Source organism: Hyperolius riggenbachi, chromosome 5 (genome assembly GCF_040937935.1).
Source record: "Hyperolius riggenbachi isolate aHypRig1 chromosome 5, aHypRig1.pri, whole genome shotgun sequence".
Taxonomy (NCBI): Eukaryota; Metazoa; Chordata; class Amphibia; order Anura; family Hyperoliidae; genus Hyperolius; species Hyperolius riggenbachi.
In genome coordinates, this window is record NC_090650.1 from 430,036,663 (window position 1) to 430,050,273 (window position 13,611).

The 13,611-nt window shown below is 46.6% G+C and overlaps 1 protein-coding gene across 1 annotated transcript in view; it reads right to left on the minus strand.

Annotated features, from left to right (window-relative positions):
- The window catches only part of FAM135B (family with sequence similarity 135 member B), a 222,943-nt gene extending 210,851 nt beyond the window's left edge, over nt 1-12,092 (minus strand). Inside the window, exon 1 of the mRNA XM_068238060.1 lies at nt 11,941-12,092. The gene's annotated coding sequence lies outside the window, so the exon portion shown is untranslated. The remainder of the gene's footprint in view (nt 1-11,940) is intronic.
- Between the last annotated feature and the right edge of the window lie 1,519 nt (nt 12,093-13,611).

Genomic DNA, 13,611 nt, shown 5'->3' on the forward strand with positions numbered 1-13,611 from the left:
TTTCTCCAAAGAGCTATTTTCAGGGCCCTTTCGCACCGGGGCGGTATGGTATTTTCACCGCAATCCACCGCCGTGCAATGAAAGACCTGCATACTACGACGTTACAGCGCAACGCGATGGAAATGACCTTTTTGCTGCATCCCTGACGCAGGTCTAGAACTACTTTAATGCTTCGCTGCTGTGTCAAGTTGCGGCAATATGCATCAGCCCGGAAGTCATGTTAGTCTATGGCGACGCGTGGATGGTTAAAAAATTACTGACGCGACACATGCACAGAAGTGTATTTAAACAATACACTTCTGCATACCCGAAAAACAGGAAGTGACGGCAAGCATGCTGCACGCGCGTGTCACTTCCTGCTTGGCCGGTGGCCAGACTGGGAACACCTCAATCCTTACTAATAAAATGTTCTGCCAAAGAAGAAATTACGCAAAGCAAGTTCTTCATTACCTTTTTAGCTTCTTTTTAGTAGTTTTAGTCTTAAAGGGAACCTAAGATGCAGGAAATGGCCCCTGCCATAAAATGTACATACCTGGGGCTTCCTTCAGCCCCCTCCGGCCTAATCACTCTCACGGAGTCCTCTTCTCGCTCTCGTTTCTCCGTAATTGGCCCCAGAAAGTCCTCCAGTCCGGGGCCAACTGCGCAGTTGCAGCCCGGCCGAATGTGCGCTCCTGCTGCATTCACACTGCCTTGAGCATTTTGCGCCTGCACGCAGAATGTTCCTGGCGACAGGAGCGAGACAGGGGAGTGCGCCTGGTCGGACTGTGCCTGCACCTACTGGCCCAGACTGGAGGATTTTTCGGGGCCAGTTGCGGGCGAACAGAGAGGGGGAAGAGGGTGCCGTGGGAGAGATCAGTCTGGAGGGGGCTGGAGGAAGCCCCAGGTATGTATATTTTATGGCGGGAGTCCTATTTCTGGTACACTTTTATTGCTAAGTGCTGACTAAACAGGAACTGCAATGAAAATACAATTGCTTATGTTTTACAATATTAATTTATAGATTAAGTCAAAGTTTCCCCATACTAAAATCTTTCCTCTCCCTGATTTAGATTATTTCTAACGTATGCACAGAGGGAGATACTCCTTGCTTGGCAACTGAAAAAAAGCCATTATTTCCCACAGTGCAACGAGGTTCACAGACCGCAAACTGGCAGGACCATGGCCATGACATCACACTGTGGGAGGGGTTTCACCACAATTTCAGCCACACAGACCTCCCTGATGAAGGATCTATTAGAGAAAAGGTATATATTTATCATGGGGAAGGGGTTATCAGCTACTGATGGGGTGAAGTTTAATTCTGGGTTGAAGTTCCTCTTTAGTGAATAAGGCATAAGCCATGGCGCACTTACCATAAGGCTGCAGGTGCTCACAGCACCAGGTGTAGCCATGGCTAGGGCTGCCGCTGTGGTGCTCAGCCACTGTGTTCTTCCACCTGGGACCTTTTCTCATAGTTTGGGCAACATTCAGGAAAATAGCAGCAGGCAGTGCAGGGGACTGTACTACTTCCTGCACTAGATGTAGCACCCCTCCCCCTTCCTGTCACGTGGGCAATGTGCCTCCTCACACTCTACACACTCTGCAGTGAGTGATTGAGCAGAGCAGCAGGGTGAGTAGAGAGAATGATTGCTGTGCTGCAGCTGGGACATTAGCAGGGAGAGGTGGCAGGATGTGTTTAGTGCTTCAGAAGTTGCCTGGCATTACTGGCCATGTGCACTGGCTGCTGTAATACCAGAGTGCCCTGGACTATTGATTATTTATCCTGATCAGAGTAATTAATCAACAATGCAGGGCAGGCTGCTGTTGCAGAAGCCAGTGATGCAGGTGCTGACAGCTGATGTCTGTAGTGAGCAGAGAAGCAAACTCCAGGCAATTTAGATTAGCTTGATTGCAGTTAATCTTTTCTATTTTCCTAGCTCCCCCTCTCACCCTGTTGTCTTCCCCAATGACTCTTTCCTCTTTTCAGATTTTAATGGCTTCTTTTAACAGCATGTCTCTGCCAAACAGCACTAGTAATGTCTGCAGTCCTAGTGAGAGGTCTCTCTGCCATTTCTCCTCTCCCACCAGGCTTTCTGTCTTGTGCCTCTAGCTCTTTATCCCCCTCCCCACCTCCTATGCACCCCCCTCTTTCGTATGTCCCCCTTTTCTGACTGTCCTCAGAGGATCTTACACTCTAATCCTACCATAGTCATAGTATAATGTCCTACCATATTATTATTGTGTATTTATATAGCACTGACATCTTCTGCAGCGCTGTACAGTGTACAGAGTTTCATAACAGTTCCGTCCACATCCTGATGACGCCTTTTCCCCCCAAATCTCCCAAAAATTTGCAGCAACATGCTCGGTTCCCCAACCCGTCAACCCTCCCATCCCCCAAAAAATTGGTTGTTGGGGGGCGCTCTGTAAATAACCAGCACCGGGTGTCAAATTCCTTAGATACTCCACTGGGCGCGTAAGCACCAATAATATTGCCGTGCATGTGTAGAGTGCTACACACTCGCAATACAGGGACAGTGAGTTTAAAGACAGCAACTTTGGGAATTTCAAAGGCAGCAGCATCTGTCTGATATCAGGCTGACAACTGTCCCACATTTGCTTTTGTCTGTTTATCCTACATATATTTTGAGCTATTTAGGTGTGAAAGTAGGCTGTGGATTTCACTGCATTACAATTTCCCGCACAGTTTCTTAGTATTCTCCTCACGCCTCTCTCGTTGCATACATGCATTACATTAGGTAGTGGTTATTCACTGCCACATCTTTTATCCAGGTCTGTTAAGGTGCCCATACACAGTGGCGTAGCTAAGGAGCTGTGGGCCCCCAGTGTGAGCTTTACATTGCGGCCCCCCAAGCATTCTAAACATAACAATTGATAAGGCGAATTAAAATCTGCCAAAGACAATCAGAATATTAGGGCCTATTCACACCTAAAATTGCAAACGTGAGAGATTTGCGTTCGAGTTTTCCACGGGTGATTTTTTTCCAGCGATTTAACATGGAAAAACCACTGGACAAATTTGCGCTTTTAGCGGTTCTATACATGCTATCGCCGGCAAAACGCTGCAGGTAGCATGTTTGCAATTAGCTATAATCGCAAAAGGCTACAATAGCACGAGCGTTTAAAAAAAATGCTAGCGTTTTGTGATTAGCGGGAATCGAGCGATTCCCGCTTAAAGGGATACTGTAGAGGGGGTTGGGGGAAAATGAGTTGAAGTTACCCGGGGCTTCTAATGGTCCCCCACAGACATCCTGAGCCCACGCAGCCACTCCCCAATGCTCTGGCCCCGCCTCTGGTTCACTTCTGGAATTTCAGACTTTAAAGTCGGGAAAACCACTGTGCCTGCGTTGCCGTCTCCTCACTCCCGCTGATGGCACCAGGAGTATACTGCGCAGGCCCAGTATGGTCTGTGCCTGCGCAGTACGCTCCTAGTGACATCAGCGGGATTGAGGACACGGCAACGCAGGCACAGTGGTTTTCAGACTTTAAAGTCTGAAATTCCAGAAGTGAACCGGAGGCGAAGCCGGAGCATCGGGGAGTGGCTGCACGGGCACAGGATGTCTGCGGGGGATCGTTTGAAGCCCGGGGTAAGTTCAACTCATTTTCCCCCGACCCCCCTACAGTATCCCTTTGTGTGGATGGGTCCTTATAGGTACAAGAAGGGGGTGGGGCACAGTCTATTAATGGTTGCTACTACTCAAAGCATCTATAGAAGTGATTATCACCAGCACAGGACCAATAAATAGCTAATACTGTGGTTGGGGGGGAGCAGCTTGTGGGCCCCTCTGGCCCAAGGGCCCCGTGCAGTCGCCACCTCTGCACCATTGCTACGCCACTGCCCATACAGCTCTTAATCTGCCACCAGATCGATCATTAAATAGATCAGTTGCCTGCCCACACACTGCAGACAGATCTCCTAAAAATGTCAGCATGAAATGTATTGGAAATCAGCCTAGCACCACCTACTCCTGCCCACCCCCCAGTTGTAATGTATGCAAGTGTTGCTTAGCAATTGGAGCTCCAAACAGGGACGGCCCTTCCATTAAAGTGAACCAGAGACGACAGATACTTACCTTTTTATACCTACATGGGGTTTCCTCCAGCCCCATTCGCACGGATTGCTCCCACGCTGCCCGTAGCTCCGGTACAGGGTCCCGTAATATCCTTCAGTCGCGGCCAGTCTGACGCAAGTGAGGTGCGCTATTTACGTATCTCTCCAGCAGCCGCCAGAGAGATACGTAGAGAACGCACTTCTCTTGCACAGACTGGACCAGGAATTTTTTTCTGAATTGTAGGGTCAAAGCTAATGAAAAAATAGTACCGCTTTTGGGCCATAGAATCTGGATAGAATCCTTCCACCAGGCAGGTGAGAGAAACAAGGAGGCTGCCATGTTTATTTCCTCTTATACAATGCATATTGCCTGGCTGTCCTGCTGATCCTCTGGCTAATATTTTAGCCATAGACCCTGAACAAGCATAAAGATCAGGTCCTCTGACTGCAGCCAAAGAGACCAGCAGGGCTGCCAGGCAACTGCTATTATTTAAAAAGAAACACATCTAATGCTGGGTACACACTATGAGATTTTATGGTCGATTTACTGGCAGATCGATTATTTCCAACATGTTCGATTTGCTTTTCGATCGATTTCCGAGCATTTTCCGATCGATTTCTGTTAACCTTAATAGGAAATCGATCGGAAAATAATCGGAAATCGATCGAAAAGCAAATCGAACATGTTGGAAATAATTGATCTGACAGTAAATCGACCATAAAATCTCATAGTGTGTACCCAGCATAATTAACAGACTCCATATTCCTGTCACCTCAGGTATGCATAGACAATTTCAACAGAGCAGTGGAGAAACGTTTCCCTCAATCGACCTCATTTTTGACAGTAAAGAACTCCTTCCACATCTAAAAACACCAACTGTATCTGGAGAAAATTATGTTAAGCATGCTTTGCCATTTTTGACGCAGCCATAGGCCACAATGTAATTTGCAGCTATGGGTATATTGGGTACCCGGTACCAGAGTTAGGCTGCAGCATGGCCGGATTTGAGGCAAGGCCCGATAGGCCATGGCCTAGGGCACCTAGAAGCAAGGGGCAGCAGTTGCTGATAAACTCAGGCAGTTAAATTGTCAAACATGTAAATGGCAATGGTCAGAGACCCGGGCTGAGGCAGTGAAGGACATTACAGGACAGGACTGGCTGGTGGGGGGAAGGGGGAGACAAGCACATGATGGGGAGAAGGGGGGGGGGGAGACAAGCACAGGAGGAGGGAAGCACAGGAATTATGCAGGTTGGTGTTGGGGTTGTTGACCGCGGGCCTTGGGCAGCAAATTGTACAAATCCGGCCCTGCGCTGCAGCACTGACGAGTGCTTAGTGTTAGAGTTAGCTGCGGCTACAGTGATTGGCCCAATGATGGTGCTGTGGTCGGTCCCACCTGCAAGACCATCGGCACCAGTTGGCAAAAGGAGGAATGGGCGGCAGTGATTGGCCGATCTGATGTCCGGCAGCGCTCACATTAAAGGAGGACTTCTTTCCGTGTACACCTTCAGGTGAGCAGAGGACTTATGTGACTGGCTGGTGTTTCAAAGACCAGGATGAGGCAGCCCAGCATGCCCTGCAACTTCCTTTGTGTGTACCAAATTATGTGTGTACCAAATAAGAGTCAGGTAAACTGGGGAATGATCATTTATCAACAAGAAAAGTAATAGTGATTTTAACTTTTGGATTGCCTGGTTGGCATCCTTATTACTTGTTTGCCAGATAAAAATAAAGAATTGATTTTTGATTTTATGCCTGAAAGTTACACTTTGAAGGACAACTGTAATGAGAGGGATATGGAGGCTGCCATATTTATTTCCTGTTAAGCACCAGTGCGTGGTGTCTGGTGTGGGACACTAGTTCATTGACTTTTTTTTATTAACCACACTGTAGCTGATCACCCAATAACGTCAATCTTGTAATTGATTGATGGAAAATCAAGTAATGTACCTATACAGCATACAGTACATGTAAAACTCTGGCCCGCGGGCCAAATCTGGCCCTCTGAGCCATTAAATGTGGCCCTTAAAGGGTTTCCCTACTTTGCATTATGTTTGGCCCAATCTAGGCCACCAGGGCAGCTATATTGGAGGTGAAGCCCTAGATCACCAGGAAAGCCATATAGGGAGGGATGGGAAAGCCAAGACACCAGGGAACTGTATGGGGAGAGTGGGGGGGGGGGGCACCTAGAAAGCTATATTGGAGAAGCCACTAGAGAACACTAGAGAAGCCATATGGGTGAGATGGGCAAAATAATTAAACACTATGGAACTGTATAGGGGGGTGGGGGCCTCTAGACACCAGGGAACTGTATAGGAGAGGGAAGACCACTAGGCACCAGGGAACTGTATAGGAGCTGAAGGGGGGCCATTAGACCCCTGGTAACTTCATAAGGGAGAAAGTTGACATTGAGGTTGGCCCGCGACTTGGTACCAGTGTACAATTTCGGCCCACTTTGTATTCCCCTGCTATACAGAGAGAAATATTAAGGTGCCCAGCAGGGCTGCTCATCCAGATTCCGGATATCCGGGTAACCCGGATATCCGACCTTTTTTCAGCTATCCGATTCAGATTCGGATTCAGATTCCGGATTTCTGTGGAAATCCGTATAGCTATCTGCAGATAGTTGGCTGGCAATGCGGATATCCGCAAATATCTGCAGATATCCGCAGAAAGCTGACTATTGAAATACTGTAACTAAGTAGATGCCGTCCAGGACGTCATTAAGCCAGTCAGGGGGCTCCCAGCAGAAGCCCTAGCAACCAATCACAGAGGGGAACCCTGGCCAGCCCCACCTGACCTCATTGAGCAAATCAGAGGGCTCCCAGCCTAAGCCCTAGCACCCGATCACAGAAAGGAACCCTGGCCAGGCCCCCCTGTATAATAAGGAGGGCTGCCATGATGAGAAATATCGTCCTTGCTTGTGAATGCTCACTGAGAGACATGCTCCAGTGCTGCTGGCCCAGCAAGTGCTGTATACAGTGATAAACCTAAAGTTGTTCAGTGATTAACCCCTTCACTATCACTACACTATTATTGTATTGTTAATTAGCTTGATTTCATTGTGTGACAGTCACAGTGTGTGCTGCAGGGCTGCTGCAGGCAGCTGCTATGTGTCTGTGTGTGTGCTGTGCACAGAACAGGCCAGCTGCTGTTTGCTGGCCAGCTATTAGCCGTAGCTAGCTACAGTATAGGTTAGGTTAGGGATTAGGGGATAGGATTACTGTGTTATTGTGTAGTTAGTACTGTAGTACTGCAGTCAGTGCTAGTAGTTGTTAGAGTAGTAGTACTACGGGCGCACGGAGCCTCAGAGGAAGCTCGTTGAGCGAAACGGTCGTCAGGCAGGCCGCTGCCGCCCCACATTGCCCCACAGCCAGGACTCAATCAGGGTATGTCTGACTACATTTTAATATCTATGGGATGGACTTGAATATATATGTATGAAGATTGAACTGATGGAATAAAGGACCTTGGAGCGCTGCAAGATTTTTTTCTTCATTTAATATGATATATACTGCATCTAATTTCCAAATCTGAGCACGCAAAAGGTGATACCCTGTACTCCAGTACCAGTGAGTGGAACCCTCCCTAAGGCAGACATCCACTGTGCCTACCACTTACATTCTGTTTACACACAGTAGTACTACTGTGTTCGCTTACTACAGAACTGCTGTGCTGCTGTACAGTGCCAGTGTGACAGTTAGTGTCTTCTCCTCTGCTGTCTGACTGTCACTCGGCACGTGGCACTTGGCACATGTAACGTGGCACTTGGCCCTTGGCACGTGTAGCGTGGCACTTGGCACGTGACCCTTGGCACGTAGCACTTGGCACGTGGCACTTTGCAGGTGGCACGTGTCACGTGTCTCATGCAAAGTGCCACGTGCCAAGTGCACAGCGCCACGCGCCAAGTGCAAAGTTCCAAATGCCAAGTGCCACGTCCGGCATGCTCCTGGCAGATGTTACACCTGCTGCTGCTGCTGCATTGCCCTGCTCCTGCTGCCTGTGCAGCTCCCACCGCCAGGCCAGGGTGCCACAGGCCACTGATACCACCTATATTTAACCCAAAACACAATTGCTGCATAATTTTTTGGAGGTGTCTTGGCTGAAAACTGCCATCATGTCCCAGTTGTGCGGTTGGACCTTGGACACAATGTGGGCTGCACGACCACTGTCTGGAAGCTAGTCCTGATGTTAATTGACAGACTTTTTTTCTTTTTTTTGGGGGGGGGGGATTTTAAGTCCCCATATCATCAATTAGTGTTTCCCTTTAAAAAATAATGATGCTACATGCCTCTTTTACCCTAAAAAATCGGATATCTCGGTATCTGGATCCAATCCGGATTTTGAAAAGGGGTATCCGAGCAGCACTAGTGCCCAGTATCAGTACAATTTTTTCATCATTGTGATTTTGGATGCAATTTTTTATGATCAAAAGTAATCAGAAGGTAATTATCAATTGTTCTCATAAACAAGTCAATTAGTACATTTTCTCTCTTCCAATTCGATCGTAAAATCCAATAAGCCATAGAATTGTTTTACCTCGAATTTCTCCACACACTGCACAGTTTCCTGTACGATTAGATCGTACAAATGGCCCTTAAGGTGGCCACTAACTATACAATTTGGCGAACGATTGTTTATGAATGATTATTTATATGATTGGAAATGATCGTTTGGGAACACTAATAGACAAAAATGTCCTAACCAATACAATCAGATTAATGTAATCGATTTGATTTTCACATTGATCCCATCAATATGATCAGATTGGTTACTTTGGAGATTCTTGTCCATTAGAGTTTCCAAATGATCATTCCTGATTGTTCATACAAATAATCGTTTGTAAATGATTGTTTGGCAAATTGTATTGTTAGTGGCCATAGAATAGAAAAATGCACAATGTATGTATTTAGAGAGTTTTGCCTGTCTAATTCCCCCTCATCTGTGACTAATCAAAACTGTAATTTGATCTCTCAGCTGTGTCACCCTAGGAACGTCGGCAGTCCTCGGCAGAGCAACTAATTTGCAAACCCAGGATGTTTACCCTTTGTCTGCTTCCATGAAAGCAGGAAGTAGACACACTGCAGATTTATTGCAGGATTTGTATCAGCTGTAACAAAGAAACGGTTTTCATTGAAGATTATGCTGTTGCTTATCTTTAACGCTGGGTACACACGATGCGTTTGTTTGGTCGATTTCCCGTTCGATCGATTTTCGATTCGCTTTTCCCGCCCAATTCTCTTATCAATTTTCATTCACTTCTATGAGAAATCGACCAGAAAAACGATCGGAAATAATATCGGACATGACGGAATTTATCTATGGAACCATCTATCTAACACAAAATTGTATGGTGTGTAGCTAGCATTGGAGCAGAGAGGAAGTTGTGAGTTCAGGTCCGCTTTAAAGGACCACTGAAGTGAGAAATATAAGAAGGCTGCCATATTTATTTCCTTTTATACAATGCCAGTTGCCTGGCAGGCCCTGCTGGTCTTATTAGGATGCCGTAGTGTCTGAATAATGCCAGAAAAAGTCATGAAGCTAATCTTTCAGACCTGGCAATAATGCCAGAAACACATAGGGCTAGATTCACAAAAGGGTGCTAACTCAGTTAGCACGCCTAAAAGCTTTGATTGATCGCGCGCAAAGTTTAGCACTATGCACCCAGTGCAACGTTTTAGGGGTACCCGGTGCAACGTTATAGTCACACCCAGTGCAGCGTTTTAGGGGTACCCGGTGTGACGTTATAGTCACACCCAGTGCAGCGTTTTAGGGGTACCCAGTGCGACGTTATAGTCACACCCGGTGCACCGTTTTAGGGGTACCCAGTGCGACGTTATAGTCACACCCAGTGCATCGTTTTAGGGGTACCCGGTGCGACGTTATAGTCACACCCAGTGCAGCGATTTAGGGGTACCCGGTGCGACGTTATAGTCACACCCAGTGCAGCGTTTTAGGGGTACCCGGTGCGACGTTATAGTCACACCCGGTGCACCGTTTTAGGGGTACCCAGTGCGACGTTATAGTCACACCCAGTGCAGCGTTTTAGGGGTACCCGGTGCGACGTTATAGTCACACCCGGTACACCGTTTTAGGGGCACCCGGTGCAACGTTATAGTCGCGCCCGGTGCGGCGTGTTGCGCACGCAAACTTTTTGCACACATACTGGCGAGCGCAAAGTCTCTTTAGGGGCTTTTCACAGGCATGCTAACATTTAGCACCCTTTTGTAAATCAACCCCTTGATCTGCTGCATGCTTGTTCAGGGTTTATGGCTAAAAATATTAGAGGTAGAGGATTGACAGGACGGACAGGCAACTGGTATTACTTAAAAGGAAATACGTATGGCAGCCACCATATCCCTCTTACTTCAATTGCCCTTTAAGAGAGAGATGGATAGATGGATAGATAGATAGATAGATAGATAGATAGATAGATAGATAGATAGATAGATAGATAGATAGATAGATCTTCCTATGAGAGTGGTAGCACAAGAAATACAGAGGCAGTGAGATAAACAGAGATGACTCTACCCTTTGCCCAAATTTACAAATTCTGTAAATCTATTTTACAATCAGATCGTTTCCCAAATGTTACTCTTCGCACACCTTAAAAACCCACCAAAGGGAACCATGCAAAACCCCCATCAGTTCTGCCTGAACCATACAACAGCGTTCACCGCCAATCCTTTCAACAGCCAGCAGCTTTTGACCTTATTACTTGACTCCCGACAAGCGTCGCCTACATTCTAATTCCATAACCATCGCAGCCACTGCTACCACCACTGCAAACATAATACTGTAATACAACATGTAAAACCCACAGAAAACAACATAAACTGCCAGACAAGAAAGCATCGCACTTTGAGGCTGGTGTCTTTCAGGATTGCTGAACCGCCAACAATAAAATAAAAAAAAATAAAAACAAACTGATTAAAAATGAAAGATGTGAAGGCAACAGATTTTTCTCCAAGGAAAGGATTAGCATTCTGGACTTGGAATACTCGACATGCTGTTGAAGGACAGGCTTAATAAAGTCAAGAGAGAGAGAAAGAACAACACAGAGATCTGGCATTGCTATAAGCAAGGATGGACCCAGAGAGGGAAAACAGATTATTTTATCATCCCCTTCTAATGCCAGCGTATTCTGCAGCAACCTGCCAGACTTGGAAAATCGCCCAAATACATAAATAGACAAGGATTAACCAGAAATAAGCAAAAAAGCAATATAAAGGAGGACAGCTGACCACAAGAGCTTACAGTCTAATGCCTGGGACACACCGTGCGATTTCCCATCAGATAGTTTGCATCAATTATTTCCGATAGGTCTGATCTGATTTCCGATCGCTCTTTCTGATCGATTTTGTATAGAAGTTATTGGAAAATATATGAGAAAAAGGATGAGATATCAAATTGGACCTATCGGAAATAAATGATTGGACCATCAATCTGACGGTAAATTACGTAGTGTGTACCAGGCAAAACATCATGAAATAAGCAAAAAAGCAATATAAACGAGGAAGCTAGCCGCAAGAGCTTACAATCTAATGCTTGGCACACACAGTGCGATTTCCCATCAGATAGACGGGTCCAATCGATTCTTTCTGACAATTCCAATCTTATTTCTGATCATTTTTTTTCTGAAGGATTTTCTGATCGCTTCTATACAAAATCAATCAGAAATATGATTGAAAATAATCGATTCGACTCATCTATTTAACGAGAAATTGTAAGGCATAAAAGGAAGGGGGGGGGGGGGGGGTTAAAATATAAAGAAGTACTTATTTTCTAATTGTGTCAAAGAATTCTTTTTATTGGAGGCAAGAAGCAGCAGCCTCCGAGCTGTAATACATGCAGAGAGCAGGGGGATTGAGCCTGCTGCGGGGGTCTTACCTGCTCTTGCTGCTCCCCCCTTATCCCTGCGGTGTGCGTCCTTGAAGCGGTAGTCCTTTAGGCCCCCCACACACACACAGAGGCTGGATCAGTCAGAGATGTTGGCGGCTGACTCTCCCCTGCTTTCCCAGGCTATTGATAAGGGCAGCAGCACGCCGCTCTACTGCTGCTGCTGCTGCTGCTGCTGCTGGCTTGTTGCTCTGGGTGGGGGGGGGCAGAGAGATGAGGAGGAAGGAGGATGATGATGAGGCTGCCTCCTCTGTTGCCATGGTTATTGAACTCCAAGCCTTGTGCAACAGCTGCTCGATCGTATGGGCTCAGCAAGGCGACGCTGCTGGCAGCGGCATCACCGGTCCGCGCCGGAGAGGGACCACAACTCCTCGCGGCATCCTCCCCCCCTTCTTCTCTGCGGCATTTGCTCCAGCACCCAAGGGGTTAAGGAGGGGACGGTCCGACCAAGGGACGCACACAGGGCTTCCTTGGGAGATGTGCTCCTAAACGTCTCGCTGTTTAACCTCTCTGGCGTTATGATTCTTTCCAGGTTTAAAGGGACACTACAGCGAAAAACTGTAAAATGTAAAATATGTGCAAACATATACAAATAAGAAGTTTTTCCAGAGTAAAATGAGCCATAAATTACTTTTCTCCTATATAATGCTGTCACTTACAGTAGGCAGTAGAAATCTGACAGAAGTGACAGGTTTTGGACTAGTCCATCTCTTCATAGGGGATTCTCAGCAAGGCTTTTATCCTTTATAAAGATATTCCCGAAAAAGGATTTAAACAACGATGCTGGCCAGCTTCCCTGCTCGCTACACAGTTTGTTGGCAGTTGGACAGAGCATTCACTAAGTGCTTTTGAAAATAAATATATCCCTGAGAATCCCCTATAAAGAGATGGACTAGTCCAAAACCTGTCACTTCTGTCAGATTTCTACTACTTACTGTAAGCGACAGCAACATAGGAGAAAAGTCATTTATGGCTCATTTTACTCTGGGAAAAAAATGTACTTTTGATTTGTATGCGTTTGCACATATTTAAAATTTTACAGTTTTTCGCTGTAGTGCCCCTTTAAGGTCTATAAGCCGTGCAATTTTTTTCACAAGCTTTTAAACCCTAAAAACAAGAAAGAAAAAAAAACAACACGTACCACAGAGACATCTGCAGCAGCTCCTGCCTATAACTCACTCAGACATGGAAATACCGTTTAGGGATACGGATTTCCGTCCTGAACCTGACTCGGGGTCACCGCTAAGGAGGTTAACTATTGCGTTGCCTGAGCACAAAACCTGCATTGCGCCCAGAGGTTACCGTGACTGTGCCGCGTCGCTCAGCACCCCGGGGGTAATTAATGGAAGAAGCTGACGTCAGCGATGCTGGCTCGCCGGCCGTATTTACTGTTTCCCTCCATCTCCAAGCGCTGGACGGAGATCCGCTGGAGACGGGGAGATAATGATCTTTTGTTCTGCAGAAGCCGGGCTGTGCTGTTTGATCAGCAGCAAGAATAATAGAAGGGGGGGGGGGGTATTAGAAATGACAAATGAAAGCAAACATTGGATCTGCAAGGTAAATAGTACAGCTGGACGCTCCTGGCAGAAAGCTAAGCACACAGGTGACGTGGTATAGACTAGCACTGGTGATGTGTCTCAAACCTCATTTTACTTTTTTTTA